The sequence below is a fragment of the Ixodes scapularis genome, unplaced genomic scaffold, assembly GCF_016920785.2.
Source record: "Ixodes scapularis isolate PalLabHiFi unplaced genomic scaffold, ASM1692078v2 PGA_scaffold3__209_contigs__length_174095766, whole genome shotgun sequence".
In the NCBI taxonomy this organism is placed as follows: domain Eukaryota; kingdom Metazoa; phylum Arthropoda; class Arachnida; order Ixodida; family Ixodidae; genus Ixodes; species Ixodes scapularis.
The window spans coordinates 162,429,290-162,447,506 of NW_024609868.1; positions in this window are offsets into that span (position 1 = coordinate 162,429,290).

Genomic DNA, 18,217 nt, shown 5'->3' on the forward strand with positions numbered 1-18,217 from the left:
GCCGTTCACACAGCCTCTTTTTAATTACAACCTGAGTATGCTTCTCTTGCGACAAAAGCAGGTGGTCGAAGTGAATCCACCTTCCGCTGGGGCGTGCCAGGTGTTCTTTGTTGATTCGGCACATAAGACCCGCAAGAAACTTGTCCTGAGTACACACAGCTACCAGACCACGGTCTTACGTATCGAGGCAAAACATCTTCAGTGCAACCCGCAATGCTAGGTTCACGGAAGATGATGTTTATTGTTTATTTGTTTCTTCAGAAGCTGCGAACAACGTAATCCTTGCCTGAAACAGGAGAATCGATGGGGTCGGTTGGCACAAGGTGGTTGTTCCCTTTTCAAAAGAGGATTGTACGTAAGCGCCGGGAGGTAGACACTGGATTTAAAGGGCGCTTTTTGAACAATTGCTGGGGCAAAGAAAACAGTTGGCAGAGCGAGCATCTTTTGCCAGTGCATTCGACGTCGCTCCTACACCTTTTGGGGTATGCTTTCTACGCGGCGGTAAACACTCCAGTTCGCGAGTCCAATCGTCGAAAGATTTGTTCCGAAGAGAGGGGACGATTTTGCGACAGCCGTATTTCATCGGGCATGCGGGGCCTCGCCGAGCTCGGCTGGTGCCCCGTGGCCCGGAGGATCGGTTACCCGTGGACGCCCCGGTTGCCACACGTCCGCGGGATTAGCGGCGCCGACCCGTTTGCTGCCAGGTTGCGTCGTCCACAGGACGGGGAGAAGCCGGGGCTGGAAAGGGCCGCGTGGAGAAGCACCCCGCGCGGAGGATTTGCAGCGGCCGCCCGGGTAATGAGATTCCTGTTTGGCCTCCAAATCCGCGCTCATACACACGGCCGGCCGCACAAAAGAAGGGAGCGTCCCCTCCTCGCGTCGGGCCTTATGCAAATTCCCGATGTCGTCTCGTAGCCACGCTGCGTCGTCGACTGCGGAACACGACCGCCGTGCCAGAGCGCTGCGGGATTAGGGCTGCTCCTTTCTTCCTCCTTATTAGATGCGAACCAAGAAGAACCCGGAGACATTGGCTGCTGCAGCGCGCAGAAAAGTCAGGCAACGACGCACGCGGTGTTCGCTGCGCACACTACGCGGTCGCCTGAACCCCAGCCGCTCTGCATACATTTTTCATCGCGAATGCAGCGACACCTTCTCCTTAAGCTCGCGGCGCGACAATCTTGATTCCGAAGTGCACGGAGTATGCGCTAAATGTTTCATTTGGGCTTAGAGATATCTAGATCACTTCGGGTCGTAGCTTCGCAGCACGCATTTTGCGCAGAATTGCATTCATAGCGAAGCTAACACTGATTTCTCCAGCGATGACAGTGGGAGTTGCGTATACCAAGTTCGAAGAGAGCTACTATTAAACCCATGCACCGCGAGCTCCGCCAGCAGCACGAAGCAACTGTGGAAATAAACAAAAGGGGATCCGAATTCCGTGACCGGCTGTTCTTCTTCCGCCCAGCGTCTGCCCCGAGCACAGGGCGGATGCGTTGGGCTCAGCGCCTTCAACGCTTTCCTCTTCTTCTTGCCGCTCAAGCCGGGCAATAAGAATTACGGAACGGCTTCGAAAAAAACACGCTAACCACAATTCGAGGGCCTCAATTAAACCTATCATACAAGGCAAAACGTTTTCATGCACTGCAATGTTGCATAAGACAGCTACTCATTTTTTATTAGTTATTCTTTAATTTCTAAATTGTTGTATAAGAGCTGTGCTGCCTACTTTTTTGTGCGAATGAATATGGCAACCCTTCCGGATCTACCAAAAGGAAATATGACGACGCATGAACATCGGAGCAGGTCCAAATACCGCTTAACAACAGTCCGAAGTGGTTGCGCCGACAACGTGCTCCTAGACAGTATAGGTCAACTTGCTTTGCGAAAGTATTATTTGTGGATGATTTTGTAATGACTAGGAGGGGTGTTAGCAACTGGACGCAAGAAAGTCGTCGAAATGTTTAGAGCCACCTAAAAACACCCGCTAATTGGTGCAAAAATCACAAAACTTGTGTGTGAATAAAATCAAATACACTGAGCGCTGCGCATGAAAATTCAAACTTTATCTAACGGAAAGAATAAAAAAGGTGGCTAGACCCTAGACACTAATGGAAATAATAAAAGAGACAAAAGGGCACGTTCAAAAATATGTACGTCTTTGTTTAGTACACCGGCGGTTTTATTCTTTCCTCTAGACCAATACTTAAAGAAATAATGAAGACGATTTTATTTAATTTTTTTAAATGGTGATTTATGCTTCTTGGGAACATAGCATGCTGCCCAATTTTTTATAGACATTTGTGACGCGTATTTCTGTGCCTAAGAAAGAAGTAAAGAAACCGAAACTGAACATCTCCATTCTCATTCCTGGGCCTCCGAAAACGGAGGTGACGTAGGGAGTGACGTCAAGTGTGAATAGTCGGTATCGGTAGTATTTAGGAGATCGAGACTCTGGTTACCGCGGTGGGTTATAGCAGCGCCGTGGCGCGCTCGTTTCGTCGAATCTGTCAACATTGACGGCAATGCCGCTCTCGCGAGCGAGTTCGAGCTTCCGTTCAGTGACCAAACACGAACGTAACGGGAGTACGTGTGTGGTGGCCTCCGCCATCACCCAACGGAGACTGCCCAGCAGGTAACGAGCGGCCCGCATGCTGAAGAGCCCATAGTTGCTCGCTGGCTGTTTCGCGTCCAGCGTAGTAAAGAAAAAAATACAATTATGCTGCTTTATCATTTCCATCCGATTTATACTTTCCATGGTTATCCTAGCGGAAATTAGAACAGTATTTCTAAAAATCGCGAACCAAAATGTGACCGAGGGCACGTCTCTCGTTTCGACCAATCGCTGACGCGTCTCTTGTGACGTCGCGCTTCTTGGCCTCGCATCGGTCACGTGAGCTCCGCTTCTCCTGGCTTCTCCGGCAACTCTCGGGGCGTCGCTCCAGTCGATCAAGGTACGATTATTACCGCGACTGTATAATTTATTTACGCGGCACACAAGCGCCGGATTTGGTTGAAATTTGGGCAATGTGGCCTAAGACGTGCCTGGAACCCATTTCAATCGCCAAAAAGATGTCCGATATTTTCATTGTCCTTTTAAATCCTAAATAAAATGTCCATCTGTGTTTAGTAGTATGCCGGTTTTATTCTTTCCACTAGATTAATAGTTAAAAATGAAAGAATATGCCACTCTGTGTTTAGTCCTTTTTATAGATGAATACTTAAATACGAAGGGGTACCTACGTGTGTGTTTAGTCCTCGCTCTGTTTTATTTTGTTGACTAGATGAATACTTAAATATTAAAGAACATGTTTCTCTGTGGTTAGTCCTCTCTCTGTTTCGTTGTTTCCACTAGATGAATACTTAACAAACACGCTTGTCGCGGACATGAAAGCGACTGCCGGGCTGTCAGACACGAGACAAGGATTTTTCGTTACATGTCCGGGTGTGTATGATTCCGCGAGCAGTGATCCCCGTGTCAGCCACTCATTCCCACTCTCGGCGCCTAGGGTCTTCCGTGATAAACACTGAACTCCTAAAAACGAGTATTTTAAGATCCTGTATAAGACAGACAAACAAAATAAACCCTCAGAGCCGAGAACGCACCTCCTTTGGTTCCGCTTGTGCCCAGGAATTGGGCACAAGCGGAACCAACTTTGCCGCTGCTCTAGAGGCGTCCCTGTAGCGCAACGACAATGTCTCGAGCCACATGGGAGAACCACGCATGGCTCCGTCGCCATCGAGACTTCAGGGGCGGACATTTTGTGGGCGTCAAGACCCGATAAGAGGCGAATTAAAGCGCCCTTCGCACGATCTACAGATAGGTGTACGGGGAGCAATGGCCCCACCTGCTTCTTTGCAATTGGCTGGAGAGGGTGCTCGCGGTGCTTGGGCATTCGCAAGCGTCAGTCGAAGGCTGACCGGGGATAACAGGAGAGCGGACGCGAATCATCGTTAAGGGCTCATGAGATTAACTGATATCTGGATGTGACTCCACGCTAGTGTGGCCGGCAAACCAAACAAAATTAATAACAAATGGACTGGAAGGAGTTGGCCTTTTCCTGTATAAAAGCTTCGAGACGTCTTCCGTTTATGGACATCCTGCTCGTAATATTGGCAAAAATAGCTCGGCCGAAATAGCTTTTGCAAGCGGACAAAATACGACAAGTCTAACTGCGCATCGTTCTATTGGCTACCACTATAATTTACAGATGCCGCCCCGTGGAAAAGGTAGAGCGTTTGTAGGCATTCCTTCGATGTAAGGGATGATAAAATCTAAACACAACACGAGGGACAAAGTCGCATTTGAAACGACTGATGTTTACCCTCTCCCCCCCTTCCTTTCCACCATGCACCATCCCTGTGTTGCCTAGGCGGAGCCCGACAGCCCTCTAGAAGTTTATCTGGGAACATAAGAGAATGTCTCCGAGGAGATTTAAATTTTACGGACCCCATTCCAATGACCAACCTTCATTTTTATTTGCGAGAGTATTTCTTTTTATTTATTAGCCACAACACATTTTAATAAAAAAATTTCCAACACTTGTATTGTTTTAGTTTTCGTTCAAGAGACAATCTATAGACCCATTTTGGCGTCTACGGTCTTCCTCATTCAAGTGCCACATTGATAAAAAAAGCGTTCAAATTTTTAAATTAACGTGTGCATGTTTATCTGACTTTTTTCTCTGTCAACTTTTGTTTGTGTGTTGCTGTGCATAGGAATAGTCCTACGAAACACCCCTGTACTCTGCTTAACAATGCACAACGCGATGGCGTAAAGCTGTGATATTTTGTTTTGCGTGAGGTCTCCCGTCACCGTAACACATGGACGGCGATGCGATCATGTCGCGTTGACAAAACGCAGCCGCGTCTAGGGAACGTATGTACCGGCGAGATGGGACGCTGAAACAGTTAAGAAACTTCTTTTATTGAAGTATAAAATTATTTAATTAACACAAAGTTTTCAACAAAGAACAACATTGTAGTTCAATCTTACATAAAGAACGCAGGCGGGCTGCAGTATGGTGACCTATACTTATTTTTTATTTACCCCAGACTGCGGCGAGGAACCTAGGAAATAGTGGAAGAGAAGTGATAAAGGGTAAATATCATTTTTTTTCCTTATCTTCCAATATGTGGTGTTTCCTGGGTTTCTCGGCCCAGTCATAAGTAATTCAGCAAAATTGTAACCATACACCAGCTCTCCTGCGTTCTCACTCAGATTTTATAAATTAGCTTGGTAGTCCTTTGATTTGTTTAATTGTCTCCATTAATGCATGCACGCTTGTGCTTCATAATGATAGGCCGTCAACAATTAATAGAGAAATGCTCAGTTTAATTGTGACCTACCTTGTTACGCGCAGTGCCCAGAAGAGACGGGGGAGGGCCGTTCCTTAAGAATGTGTACATTGTACGTGGTTCTATATTTTTGTCCTGTAGTTATGCCCTCTTAGGAGCATTGACGCACTCGGCGTATTTCTTGACTGGCACCTAAATTCACTATGCAGCGTTTAACAACAAAATGTTTGAAAACATTATGTCGAAATCTGCTACAAGTCACCGTATCCAAAAATTAGGATGTCGCCTGCCATGGTATAGTTGAATTAAGGTGGCCTGTTGGGCTAGCTGGTTACTCATCAGGGGAGAATAAACAAAAATAACGGACAAACCAAAGGAAGACCTGGACAAGCACGGCGTATTGTGTCCAGATCTCCCTTCGTTATGTTCGTGTTTTTAGCGCGTGATCCTCGAATCATTGGATTAATTGCCGTACTTTCGTGCTTCGTACGAAGCACAGAAAAAGGCCCCCTCACATATAATAGTAGCGTCCGACTACTTTGTGAGAACTTACGGTGCATTAGGACTACGAGCCACAGACCCGTCCCTGCTTAGTATGAAGCGCTGTAGCTAGTTGCACGCAAAACACACAAGTTTATATTCATATTCTTATTCTTTATTTTAACTCTTAATAAGAGCCGGGCAGTCACAGTAGGCTAAAGGCCCATTCCAGAAGGCTCGTGACACTTTATTCTATAGGTAAGCTACAGTTCTGAAGACAAGCAAGTTCCGGAAAGTCGCAGTCGTAAGTACCCGTGGCGTAGCCAAGCAGAAGTGCTTAAATCGGTCTTCAGTCGTGGTCGTTACTCAGGCAGCACAAGACGTCGAGATGACGTCGAAATAATTGGGCGACGTCGAAGTCCTTAACAAACTTTTTATCGAAGGCACATGTACGTCCACATGAGAGGTTCCGACAACGTCAAACACGCGACGTAACGTCATAAGCTTCACCTCGACGCCTTCAACAGTAATCGACGTCTGTTCGACGTCTTGTTGGAGAAGTTCTTTGAACGTCGAGCACGAGACGTCATAACGATGTCCTGAGCAACACCTTCACGTCTTTGACATTACTCAACGTCAGTTTTACGTTTTCTCCGGGAAGTTATTTGAACGTCGAGCACGAGACGTCCCAACAATGTCCTGAACAACATCTTGGGGTCATCGACATTATTCAACGTCAGTTCTACGTTTTTTTGGAAGGTTCTTCGAACGTTGAGCGCGAGACGTCCCACCAATGTCTGAGCAACACCTTGACGTCATTGGCATTAATAGACGTCAGTTCTACGTTTTCTCCGGGAAGTTCTTTGAACGTGAAGCACGAGACGTTCTAACAATGTCCTCAGCAACACCTTGACGTCATCGACATTATTCGATGTCAATTCTACGTTTTAGAGCGCAGCTCTTAGAGGCCTGTTTCCAGCCTGAGCGGCGTCGCCGTTGGCGTCGGCGTCGCCGTTGGCGTCGGCGTCGCCGTCGCCGTCGGCGTCGGCGTCGGCGTCGGCGTAACCGCGCCCCTCCCTCCTCCTCCTCCCTCTCCTTCTCCCCCTCCTCCTCCCCTCCTCCTCCTCCCTCTTCTCCTCCTCCCCTCCTCCTCCCCCCTCCTCCTCCTCCCCCTCCTTCTCCTCCTCCTCCCCTCATTGTCCGGCTTGAGCGGCAAGGAGGAAAGCAGTACGAAGGTGGAGGAGGGGGGGAGGAGAGACGAGGAGGCGGAGGCGAGGGGAGGGGAGGAGCTTGAAGGACGAGGAGGTGGTAAAGGAGAGGGAGGGGGAGCAGGAGGGGAGGAGGACTAGCAGGCATGATCACGAGGGAGGAGGAGGAATATACCCTCCACTCCTCCTCCTCAAGAGCTGCGCTCCAATTCGGCGTTACAGGAAGTTGTAAACGGCTTTCACTTTTTTTTCCCCTTTTCGGGAGGTACTTTGAACTTTGAGCTCGAGACGTCCCAACATTGTCTGAGCGAACACCTTGATCTCCTTGAACAAGCGCCTTATGAAGCCCCCCTATCCCCCCCCCCCCCCAAGGTGCTCTCATATCACTTTTAAAATATTTCGTCAATGTCAGCATTTTTGATACTATGGATACAATCCACCTTTCAACCTTGCTGAGCTGCAGAAATCTCTTACAATATTATCATTCTCGTGATTGCTGCTTTAGCAGGAATTGCTTAAGAAGCCGAGAATTCACAACAATAAAAACCAGGATTCAGGTCAGAGTCAGCGGGGCTGCTTATAGCCTTTTAACGTTTCTAACTTAATATCAGCGTCGTTGAAGCTGTAAGGGAAGGATAATAATGTAAGAGATTTCTGCAGCTGAGCCAGGTTTAAGGGTGGACAGAATGCACAGTATCGAAAACGCTGTCATTGACGAGATATCTTAAGCGTGATATGACAGGTCCTTGGGCACTAAAGGACGCTTGTTTAGGGTGACTGCGAATTACACCTAAAACTTCGTGACCATGGAAGTGGCTGAAATTCCTGATCACTAGAGAACTGAAGGAACACCATTCCCATGATTCCTGGAGTGCGGGCCGCGGCGCTTGCGGGTTTAGCAAATGGTATATTCTATACAAATATACATGCTTTTGCGAGCATACCTTCGAGCAACGAAGCCAGATCCGGTTGACTCCATTGTTCCAGGGTGACCCAGGTCGACACTGTTATCAATAGACATCCCGTTCAGTCTAGACGTATGCTCGACGTTTTATGGTTGTTAACTGGGACGTTATTTCAACGCTAGCATGGCGTTATCACAGACGCGCGCTCGACATTTGATGTCGTTAAAGGGATGTTATGATATCGTTAATATGACGTTCTCAATTGACATACTGCTCAGTTTAGACAAATACTTGACGTTTTATGGTCGTTAAGTGGGACATTGCGTCAATGTTGATTTAACGTTATCATTCGACTTCCCGTCTTATTCAGACATGCACTCAGCGTTCTAAGGTCGTTAATTGGGACGCTATATCAACATAAAATCCCTGTTTTTTGTTTTTTTTCAGACATTAGCCTTCCCATATCATGTCGAAGGGACCTGACGTTCAGACTTTCGGCGTTCTTTCGACATGTGGTTCCTAACGTCATCGGCGTTCTTTTGACCTCTTTTGACGTGTCTGTGCTGCCTGGGAATCCAACCAAGACGGTAAGAATCCGGATGTTGTAATCAAACACTACGCCGTCTAAGTCCAAGTCACGCACAGTTCCAACGACGCTTTTCATCAATATCCTTGCATTTGTTGAGTTCAACAGGGCCATGAGTTTAGGTTAGGGTCTCTTAAGGTCTTTTCACGCGATGCATCTTGTCCGCAAATCTTGTGTCGCGAAACTAGGTTTAGGTAAATATACGACCCGTATTAACGCTACCGAACAAGTGGCGCGCCTCCGAAGGGGATTCCGCGTGTTCCTCGCTTCCCGAGCAATGTTTGGCTGAAACATGACCGAGGCCTATCAATCACCTCAAGGAGAATCGTGGTCCCGGCAAATGGTCGCTAGACTTTGCTATGTCGTCCGACATTCGAGCTGAAGCGAGCTTTTGAAAAAGTCTGAATATTGACCGATTCCGTATCCGAGCCAAAGCCGAAAAGAGAAAAGCAAACATGGAGGCGAACGACAAGAGGAGACGCGGTGAGTACGGGCGTACGGGCGATATGTAGCAGTGCGGGTTGATGGCACGGTGCAGATTCATCAACAGTCTTGACGAGTAAAAGCACCGCATATAAACATGATGCTTGGGGATAACTTTCTTTTAGCGGTACAAAAATGTCCGAAAGGCTTCGAAACGTCCCTCTGTTTTTTGACGTTTGCAATTTTCCCCAGGTTTGGCAGGCCTAGTATGCCCATTGAGCCGAATCTGACGAAGTTTATGGGGTGGTATTAGGGGGGGGGGGGTTCACCCCCTTTTCACTCTATGGGCTAATTTCGCTACACAAACCTGCGTTCCAGGAATGCACCGAAGTATTGATCATTTCCGAGGTTCATTAAGAAGATGGAATGAGGGTCGTGTGATCACCGGATTGTTCTTTGAGAGTGCTGGAGATTTTTAACAAAATCCAGAATTTTGACCCTTTTTACTTTTATGAGCGCATATTGAGACAATGTTGAAATTGAAAGGACTTAAATCACTCATGTGACACAACGAATGGTAGTACGAACTGGAGGTGTCTCCTATCTTTATTTTAAAACTATTTGAGGAAGCCTAAATGTCTTTACATATGCGTATTTGTGTAAATAAATTTGACAGAACCGTTTTCGCTAGATTAATTTTCAACAAGCTCAGCGGGATAGCAACATCATGTGCCAAATGCCTCAAGCAAGAGCCTTCGTTGTTGTTGCTGCTTTTTACAGCAAGCCTGTTTATGGGTAGGGTTCCGTAGATTGTTCGTGTGCGTCAACAAAAACTCTATTTTCCCCGCAAAATTCGGCGGGGAAATCGACGTAACAGACGTCAACCCAAATTCAGTCTGTCCGCTAATTTCAGCGGGAAAAATGACGTCACGACTTCGTCTCACGTCAGCCATGAACAAAGTCAGTGGTAAGAGAAGAGGAGGAAAAGAGGAGGAAAGGAGGAGGAGGAGGGAAGCGCACCGCCCTTTCTTTGTCGTCGTTCTAAACGCTTGCGTGCCTTGTTGAAGGACATCCAATAAGAACTGAACCAAAGTACCGACTCTCAAAAGGGTCCACTTTGCTGCTGAACCAGTTCCGCACCGATCAAGACAACAATAAATCATCGTGCGCATCCTTTCGTCACAAAGACCACCAATCAATACAATAAATGTGTTCGTACCTTTGTTCAAAATTCTGTGTCACATCTGTGCCACGTGCTAAACAGCTTCGATGGTCATCCACCTTCCTAGAGTGGAATGGCTCATGGTTCTTTCACGAGCTTGCATGTACGGCGGCTACGAGTCCTATGCTTGAAACCACCGATATCAGTTTTGTCGTTTTGCCTGAGAATGGACTGTGGGAGATCTCTGTCTCCTGCACCCACGGTGGAAGAAACACCACCGTGCCTGCACCACAAAAAGAAAACAAAAAAACTTGCAGTCTTTCCATTCTTGTGAAGAAGGAAGACCAGCGAAGCCATACCAGGGTCAGACGACCTCAAGGACGACGCCTAAGGACGACGTCCAGGACGACCTCAAGGGCGATGTCTGGGAAGACCTCAAGCGCGACTTCTAAGACGACCTCGAGGACGATGCCTAGGTGACCACGGCAAAGACGACCTCAGGGACGACATTTACACAACCTCAAGGACGACGAATAGGACGACGTCTAGGTCGACCTTAAGGACGACTTCTTGTACGATTTTAAAAACAACGTCAAGGATGACCTCAAGAACGATTTCTACGACGACATCAAAAGCGACTTCGAGGACGACGTCTAGGGCGACTTCGAGGACGACTTCTAGGATGACCTCGAGGACAACCTCTCGGACGACGCTAAGGACGACCTAACGGACGACGTCTGGGACGACCTCAAGGACATCTAGAACGACATCGAGGAGGACCTCGAGGACAATCTCGAGGACGGCGTCTACATCGACCTCAAGGACGACTTCTAGGACGACTTGAAGGACGACATGTAGGACGACGCCAGAGAAATTCAACCTTTCGACTTTGGTGAAAACCGGAGTGGAAAGGCAAGGAAGGTTGCCGCCAATCTATGAGCAAGGCCGGCAGCTGGGTGGCTGGCTGCCGCCGTCGCTCATAGATGGCGGTAGCTGTCTAGAGCTTTGTGTCGACATTTGTTTGGTACCAGACACGATCCTGGGGAACCTAGCCTTTAGCAGCTCCGCTGTAAAAAGACAAATGAGAGGCGACATATGTATGACGCAGTTATGCCATGGCAAAGTGATGTGTCTCGGTGCCGCCGCGACGAGCTTTCTCTTTCAATTTTAAAGTGACCGCGGCCGATGCTAACCGCCGAATTCAGAAACCTCACTCAAACTACACTCAAACTGAAGGGGCCCTCCACTTCTTCGAGGAAGGCGCGAGGGCCGGCGCTGGCCAATCGCGAGGATCCGTCCTCGCGATTGGCCAGCGCCGGCCCTCGCGCCTTCCTCGAAGAAGTGGAGGGCCCCTTCAGTTTGAGTGTAGTTTGAGTGAGGTTTCTAAATTCGGCGGTAAGCTTATGCAGCGAATCTAGAGGTAAGAACGTGCCACACAACATCGTACTCCTTGAGTCCCTTGTCAGACAGAAAAATCACATGACCTCTGTAAAGTCCCTCGATGTGTTTGTATGCCTTGCAAACGGCATGAAATCATCGAATACGCCAATAAATGAGCCCGTGCCTCGCGCGACACTTGAGATAAAATGGCGGCGCAGCACTAAAATGAGCAGCAATGCAACGGCCCCTCTAAGAATACTGCGGTGCGGCTCTCGCTCGTGGTCTCGAGGTACGCCTATCTCGCGTTCGCCAACAGTGGTAGTCAGTTCTTGTAATACCCATGTTATACCGGTATTATACCCCTCTTATACCCTTGTTACACGGGCACACCTAACTGCAGTTACGCTAAATTACAATTAGCGCACAATACTTGCGGACAACATTCTGCGGCTATGCAGTCAAAGCTATGGGCGAACGTGCGCTTGAGCATCTTGAGCACCCATCAAAGCAGTGCAGGCGCTCTCTTCACTTCTTTTAAAATAGCTGTCCGAGGGTATAGTGCGGCATCTGTGCTGCCACGTAACCGCAGTTCAAGCTGAGTTAACCGCGGTTAAGTGTGCCCGTGTAACAGGGGTATTATACGGGCACACTTAAAGGCAGTTGACTATGCTTTGAGGCGGCGGTCCCGCGGCCCCAAACATAATACCGGTGGCAGCTGTGCTACCGCTCCTGTTAGCAGTGCAAATGTCGCGTCTTTGTGCGCGCCACGAATTTCGATCTTTTCGCAAATAAACTGTCAATTTATCATCACTATTTTAGTGCAGGATGTGATATCCATTTTTTTAAACTTAACACACAATCATAAAAAAAGTGCGTGTTCAGATCTTCAAAGACATACCTCTACGTACACCAAGTTTTTAGACTTGTATTGAATCCAGGAGGCGTTCTTGTTTTGTTTTTTATTGACTAGCTGAAGAACTCGTCTGGTTGCGTGTATACATGGCTTTCTTAATTAGCACACTCACATGTTTTTAATCATTATTCAAAAGAACCTTTTTTATGTGATTTTGAAGTGTATTAACTCTGTTGGGCATCATAACGCCGCTACGACATTAAAGGGATTGTTCCCGCTAAACATAGGAACTCAGTGGTAGTATTAAAGTAGTAGAAGTTCAACACCAGCACTTTTCTTTTAAACTCCCCTTGATTTTTAAAACAATTTCGGAGAATTCCTTTCACGCGTTCTCGGCTTTCTCAAATAGCGTTTTGTCATATGATCTATATTTTTTTAATTGTATGCTAGAGGAATTGGGCTGGCTCTCTGTAAGGTTCATTTGGTTGTACTCATATTCATATTTGTTTAAGATAATTTTAAATCATGGGACTATTTTAGAGGTCGACTCTGTATGCAAGAAACCGGTTTTAGAGAAGAGGACAGCCATGTAAACAACGATTTATTAATTAAAGCTTTTCTCATTCTAATTGAGAGCAGTTTATATGAATGGAATTTTTTTTTAAAGCGTACTGTTTGTCCAGATAATTAAAAAAAAGGCTTATGTTGCAGCAGACGGCGTGCACTAGCGCCATCTTTTGAAAAGTGGCTGAAATTCGAGGTTGAGAAGTTAAAAAAAGGTGGGGCTGTTTCTCTTCCTGACGCAGAGGATTCTTCCCTCAAATATTTCCTCGCGCTGCTCCCTCGTTCTTGCAGTGAGTCACAATTAGTCGTGCGAGAAAACGAAGAAAACAAAATTGCGTTGCCTTGGCCCGGCCATGCCAGGATATACGTAGCGTGAGCTTATGCGCACAAAATGAGAGGCGCTATCAGGCGGCTCCGGTGCAGCGTCAGACTGGGCAACTGCGCAACGGAGGCGCACAGCTGGGCACGCGGCGGCCCCAGTGCGTCTGCCGTGGCTATGACGTCACTCCTAGCTCTGGAATGTACACACCGGCGAGGCGGGCGCGGCGGCGGTGGCGGCGGTGGCGACGACTTTGTCGCGCCAGCTGTGCACCGTGTGACGTCACTGCTCCTGGCGCATGCGCAGCACGGAGCACGGCTCATTATGCGAGCCATGCGAAACTGCTCAACCTCGACCATTGTAGCTCACGCTACAAAATTCAGAAGCGCGATTCAAGGGTCACGAGCAAGTTCTCAAAAACACCTAGTGCCTATAACTAAACTATGCCCCCCTCCTTTCCCTGAAAGCCAGACCATCCAGCATTCCAGACAAAAATGAATGTGTCACAGAGGACGAAAATTACTTTGTAATGACAGATGAAACATTAAAAAAAACAATCAGCAGTAAAAAGCACTGTACAGACGAGGAAAATAAAATCAGATTGTTATCATACCGTGACAAAACAACACACATTAAGTTTTTTTGCCGGCACAAACATGGAAAACAAAGGTGCAACACACAACATAATACAGCCAGCAAGCGATTTCAAGGATAATATTCTTTAAGCCTGCAGAGGAATGTTACACAAAAAAGTGAAAAGCCGTTTACAACTCCCTGTAACGCCGAATTGGAGCGCATCTTTTGAGGAGGAGGAGGGAAAGGTACTGAGGGGAGGATAGACACCTCCTCCTCCCCCTCTTCCTCCTTCTCCTCCCCCTCCCCTCATTCACCTGACCTCGGGGGGAGGGGGTTGTCACGTGACTTTGGAGGGGAGGGGGACCACGTGACCTCGGGGGGGGGGGGGGGGCACGTGACTTGAGGAGGCACGTGACCTTCGGTGTCACGTGACCTTGGGGGTCACGTGACCCTGAACGAGAAGTCACGTGACCTCTGTGGGTCACGTGACCTTGGAAATTGTTCATTTTGTAACGTGAGAGTTACAAAGACGAACACACCTCTGAGCATATAGTTTAATAGTACGTGATGATTCTGGGTGAAATTCTCGGTGAATTTCTAAGTGAGAAGAAAAATGAATAGAAATAAAATTTGTCTCTCTACCAGCACCACCAAACGGTATAGCAGGTTTAAACCAATTAAAAATAAATAAATAAGGTCTGATATGACCAAACACGAAATTTCCAAAAAAAAATCAGTTAACTAAGAAAGACAGGGAGGCAGCGAAACTACTAGTTCGGGAACGGGCTTATATTTTGTCAGGAGTCTTTGATCAGGTATACAATTAGGGTAATAATTATATAGTTTAAAATATTCTGCTCTCTTTTGATGATTCAAGGTAAAGGCATGGTTGTATAGCAGGTCATTTCGAATGCCTATATGACAATAATTTGTTTCCAAGTTCTTACGAATCAACATTGACGGCCGCCATTTTCTTCGGCATAAAGCAGGTGAATGAACCCCGGTTCACGTAGAACGCTAATGCGGCACTGGATTCCAATCAGAGCTCAGCCGAGTTAACAGTGGTTGCTGACATAGCCTGCAATGGGAAGGAGCTGAGCTAGTTGGTTGTACATACTTAGATTGTGGAAACCAGCTGAAATTACAGAAAAGGGTGAGGAGAGAAAGGAGTAAAGGCATCCGATCGCTGGACTACCAACTATTTATTAACCCTCGGCTTCTTCTTCTACTGGTCTGGTGGCTGTCCTTTTTACGTCTTCTTTTTCCTTTTTCTTGATCTTCCTCTATCTTCATGGGCATTTTCGTCTCGCAGGAACTTCTTTTCACTTGTTTGTAGGGCAATGGATGGTGAACTAACGCAGTTGTCTTTTTGTTGATCTATGGCTAAGGCCTCAAGTAGTTCTCGGGCGAACCGATCTTTGTGGTGAGCTAGGATGCTTACCGTTTCAAGCTTAGCCTCACACATGCATTCTCTACAATGAGTTGCTAGATGTCCAGGTGCAGCCAGGTTTCTTAAGTTTGCGGCATGTTCTCGCGTGCGGTCATTTATACAACGTCCCGTTTGCCCGATGTAGCTACGTCCACACGACAATGGTATGTTGTAAACTACTCCTTTGTCGGATGGAACGTATTCTGTCTTGTGTTTGCTGGTACACCTGCCTGTATTGTTAACCTGGGCTAGGTTGACCTTCCTGCACATTGCGTGTGCCTTGTTGGGTGCCGAGCATACGATATTTATGCCGTGTCTGCTTGCGATCTTTTTTAACCTGTGAGTTACCCCATGTATGTATGGGACCACCGCAAAAGGTGAACGGGAGATCTGCTTCGGTGGATCAAGGTCGGTGCGTTGACAAGTTCTTTTTATGTTGCGGCAAATCTTTTCACAAATGGAGGCCAGGAAGGGTTTCGGATATCCGGCCTCCTGAAGCCTGGACATTTGGGTTTCAAAACGTTTTACCATCTGATGGGGGCAAGTCTTCCTGAGGCTGGCTGAAAGAGCTGCAGTAGCGACCCCTTGTTTTACAATTTTGGAATGTTCGGATTCAAAGGGAAGAAACCCTTTCCCCGATCGCACTTCATATCTCCAACACAAATGTTCTGTTTGGAAGTTCAAGGCCAAATCAAGAAACCGTATGGAATTATCAACAGGGGGCTCGTAGGTGAATGTGAGCCCCATGCAGTTGGTCTGGAAATGCCTGAGGGTGGTGTGGAGGCATCCGTCTGGTGATTCATCAACTCCAGTTGTGCATAAAATAAGAAAATCGTCAACATACCTGAAAATAGCGGCAACTCGCGAGTCTTTTAAAACTTCCTTTATGGCCACCCCACATGCGGCGAGAAAGATGTCGCACAAGTATGCGGCCACTTTTGAACCAATGCACACACCACTCTTCTGGACATACGGCCGATTTTGATGGGTTACTATCGATGAGGACAAATAATATCCTAAAACCACCAAGAAGGTGTCTAATCTAACACCTGCTGCATTTTGGAACTGCACGAGCCCTTGGTTTTCGATGGAACTTCGGAGGACCTGTTGAAGCCTTACTCAATCCCTCAAGCAATGCTTCTACAGGTCCTCCGAAGTTCCATCGAAAACCAAGGGCTCGCGCAGTTGCAAAATGTAGCAGGTGTTAGCCTAGACACCTTCTTGGAGGTTTTAAGATATTATTTGTCCGCAACGGTAGTAACCCATCAAAATCGGCCGTATGTCCAGAAGAGTGGTGTGTGCATTGGTTCAAAAGTGGCCCCATACTTGTGCGACATCTTTCTCGCCGCATGTGGGGTAGCAATACAGCAAGTTTTAAAAGACCCGCGAGTTGCCGCTATTTTCAGGTATGTGGACGATTTTCTTATTTTATGCACAACTGGAGTTGATGAATCACCAGACGGATGCCTGTACACCACCCTCAGGCATTTCCAGACAAGCTGCATGGGGCTCACATTCACCTACGAGCCCCCTGTTGATAATTCCATACGGTTTCTTGTTTTGGCCTTGCACTTCCAAACAGAACATTTTTGTTGGAGATATGAAGTGCGATCGGGGAAACGCTTCCTTCCCTTTGAATCCGAACATTCCAAAATTGTAAAACAAGGGGTCGCCACTGCAGCTCTTTCAGCCAGCCTCAGGAAGACCTGCCCCCCTCAGGTGGTAAAAAGTTTCGAAACCCAAATGTCCAGGCTTCAAGAGGCCGGATATCCAAAACCCTTCCTGGCCTCCATTTGTGAAAAGATTTGCCGCAACATAAAAAGAAGTTGTCAACGCACCAACCTTGATCCACCGAAGCAGATCTCCCGTTCACCTTTTGCGGTGGTCCCATACATACATGGGGTAACTCACAGGTTAAAAAAGATCGCAAGCAGACACGGCATAAATATCATATGCTCGGCACCCAACAAGGCACACGCAATGTGCAGGAAGGTCAACCTAGCCCAGGTTAACAATGCAGGCAGGTGTACCACCAAACACAAAACAGAATACGTTCCATGCGACAAAGGGGTAGTTTACAACATACCATTGTCATGTGGACGTAGCTACATCGGGCAAACGGGACGTTGTATAAATGACCGCACGCGAGAACATGCCGCAAACTTAAGAAACCTGGCTGCACCTGGACATCTAGCAGCTCATTGTAGAGAATGCATGTGTGAGGCTAAGCTTGAAACGGTAAGCATCCTAGCTCACCACAAAGATCGGTTCGCCCGAGAACGACTTGAGGCCTTAGCCATAGATCAACAAAAAGACAACTGCGTTAGTTCACCATCCATTGCCCTACAAACAAGTGAAAAGAAGTTCCTGCGAGACGAAAATGCCCATGAAGATAGAGGAAGATCAAGAAAAAGGAAAAAGAAGAAGACGTAAAAAGGACAGCCACCAGACCAATAGAAGAAGAAGCCGAGGGTTAATAAATAGTTGGTAGTCCAGCGATCGGATGCCTTTTCTCCTTTCTCTCCTCACCCTTTTCTGTAAGTTCAGCTGGTTTTCACAATCTGACATAGCCATCTTGTCGAAGAGTGCATGTCCAAGGTTTGACGGCCTCAGGTAATTATCAGAGTGGCTGCCATAGTCCGTTTCTCCACAGTTTTGCAAACTGCAATGGCCACAGCCCAGTGAGTCAGTATGCACGTCAGAGAGAGCCACGTGACTTAATTATGCAATTTTTATGGACGCTTTCAGGCAGCTGTGCATGGGCGCCGACATAGCCGACCTTGAGGTTTTGATTCCACTTGTTCCTTTCGGTCCACTTCATCATTGCCACATCAGGGCATGTTATTGCCATTTAGCTGCCTCTGTGTCCTTCTTCCCTGCATGCATAGGCCTTTGTGGAGGCTCGTCAGGGCCCGTTTCAGTTGCTTGGCATCTCGGTAAGGCAAGAGAAGATCGGCTATGGCGACTAAATCTGGCGCCTGCTGAAAGTGTCTGTATTCCAGCAATGTTTTGTTTTGTAATCAGCGTGGGTTTCATT